Genomic DNA, 2,885 nt, shown 5'->3' with positions numbered 1-2,885 from the left:
AGATTGAAAATTTTACATTTCCTGACGATATGCATGTAGTTTTAAGATGCCCTTTGTGACAGCTGCTTTACGACTTTTTTTCAAAAGAACATATTACAAAAGAACATGCCCTTATAACCTTTCCATGTATACTTTTCAACTGCTCATTATGTCTGTTGTAGTCCACAATGTTGTTGTATGTCTCTTCAGTATAATAATTGGAAGGTCATGCAGAATTCTAATGGTCATGCAGAATTAAGAATGTAGACTCAAAAGATAAACTGTGTAGATGACAAAACGAATGTTATTTTGTTGACTTTAAATCATTTCACTTAGTTTGTGAATTATATTAACTTTTATAATCTCTCAAAACCTTTAATGTACTTATTTTCAGGCCAAAAAAAATCACTGGTCAGAGCCAAGGTAATTGTACTAATATTTAAAGTGTGCAAGGCACTGTATTTCAGTCACTGATGTGATCATTTATAAGTAACCTATTACAATTTGTTAGCGCAGAAATGACCTTTTTCTTGTAAGCAAAGGGCACATTTTACAGCTTTCTGCACGTGTCTACTCTACTTAGAAAGTTTTAGAGAAAAGTAAGATGTGGTGACATTTAGTTTTATTCTGGTTCACTGCCATTAACTTCCTGCTGCTTCAGATAGTTGTATATCCTTTATCAAGAAAGAAGAAAAATGAAAATCCTTCTCTGTATGCCAGTGAAACTTGTGAAAGTACGAAGATAATAACAAAAGAATTGAAGAGTTTAATAACTTCTGTTAGTGATCCAGTGAAACTCTTAAAGATCCGTAAGAAATATACAAACAATCAAGGGAGGGATGCTTGAGAAGGTTTCCATCAAAGAGGTCTTTACTGAAGCATAATCACTCTAACAGCTGGCATTGCCTTTGAGCAGCAATCACTTACAAGCTCCATTTCTACATACTTAAATTCACATGAACAGTAGAAAGATCACAGAATAGAAGATGATTCTGATTTTGAGCTTCTTCCTAATGTTGTGATTTCATACAGAATGCAATTTCATTACCGATCATGCCGGGCCGTTTAGTACACTTACTGCCTTGCTTTGCACCCTGGGGATCAATTCAGCTATGAAATTAACAAAGTAAGGAAGTTTTCTATGAACATATATTCAACCATGCATTTGCTACACTTTTCTCTGCAGTGTGTTTAATGGATTTGGACATAAAACCTAAGGCGTTTCACAGGTTGTTTGGTATGTATGGGAAATCACAGTTCAAAATGAGGTTTTCATTTCAGTTAATTTAATGTTTGGAATCTGTCAGATATACTGAGAGATGGATAGTATTACTATGTGTGCACCAAAAGAATCAGATCTTCCTCTCCTCCTCCCCTATGGTTAGCTTTCCTTGAATGTGTTCATTAAACTGATAAATGATTTCCAACAGAAAACAGAAATTCTCCAAACTTTGGAGAACAAAAAGAAGAGAAAAAGTGAAATTAAAGTTCAAATTTCATATAGAACCTTTTAGTACAAACTGGAACCTACCTCAGTTTTTTTTCTTTTTTTTTAATATATCTTTATTGGAGTATAATTGCTTCACAATGCTGTGTTAGTTTCTGTTGTACAACAAAGTGAATCAGCCATATGCATACATATATTCCCATAACCTCTCCCTCTTGAGCCTCACTCCCATCCTCCCTATCCCACCCCTCTATGTGTTCACAAAGCACCAAGCTGATCTCCCTGTGCTATGCTGTTGCTTCCCACTAGCTATCTATTTTACATTTGGTAGGGTACTCTCACTTCGCCCCAGCTTCCCCTTCCCCAGCCCCATGTCCTCAAGTCCATTCTCTATGTCTGCGTCTTTATTCCTGCCCTGCCACTAGGTTCATCAGTACCAATTTTTTTTAGATTCCTTACACAGACCTAGCGTCTGTCATACAGAGTGAAGTAAGTCTGAAAGGGAAAAACAAATACCATATGCTACCTCAGTCTTGATAATTATTATTTTGATATTATAATTTTCTTTTCACTGTTGGTTATGATTATACCTCATATTTCAAATAAAAATTATTCCAAACCCCTGTACTAATTACAAATAGCAAAATAAAAAGAAGTTGAACCCAAATGTGGTGATAAAAATCAACTTTCATCTATATTAATGTTAACATAATGTTCTACCTTTCCCAGTTATCAAAGCATGGGAAGTGGATTGTAGAATAGAAATCACATTTTGAGGAAACATCTCATTTTATTAGATTAATTTAGAGGAAAAAATTTATCTAAGAAATATATTTGTGTTCATAAAGGATTATCCTTTAATTATGATTTGGGTGCTTTATTAAAATAGCTTTTGCCAAATTTCTTGGGCTTTAATTCACCAAATTAATTTTTCATTTCCACCAAGGGATAAAGTTAAACTTTTATTCCTTTATCCAGAAAACATCTGCTTTTTCATTTGGCTTTCCTTTGCTTGACATAATTTTATCTATCTATTTTCATTTTAAAAATGAGATAGGTGGGTTTCATTAAAATATGTATGCAAATTATGAATTTTAATCTAAAATTTATTACAGAATTATTGCATTTTCAAATGAAGAAACAGTAATTTGATTATAAAGTTATTCAAATTTATAAATGCAAATGTGTATGGAGGGAAAATAATAATTTCAAGCTATTGTAAATTGTAACATTTTCCCTCTAGTACATTTGATTAGTAATTACTGCATTTAAATCACTTCATAAGCTTGTTCTTTTAGAAATAAAATTAGAAACTGTAAGAGTCCAATATCAAACATTAAATCCTATTAAACAAGTCTCATCAGTTCATGTTACATTGAGAATGTATAACACTTTCAGATCAGAAAATAACACTTATTGTCTGTTTCAGTGAGCTAAATGCAGCCTTACGTCAGAAAAT

This window comes from Neophocaena asiaeorientalis, unplaced genomic scaffold, assembly GCF_003031525.2.
Source record: "Neophocaena asiaeorientalis asiaeorientalis breed wild unplaced genomic scaffold, Neophocaena_asiaeorientalis_V1.1 scaffold608, whole genome shotgun sequence".
Classification (NCBI taxonomy): Eukaryota; Metazoa; Chordata; class Mammalia; order Artiodactyla; family Phocoenidae; genus Neophocaena; species Neophocaena asiaeorientalis.
This window is presented reverse-complemented; position numbering follows the sequence as displayed.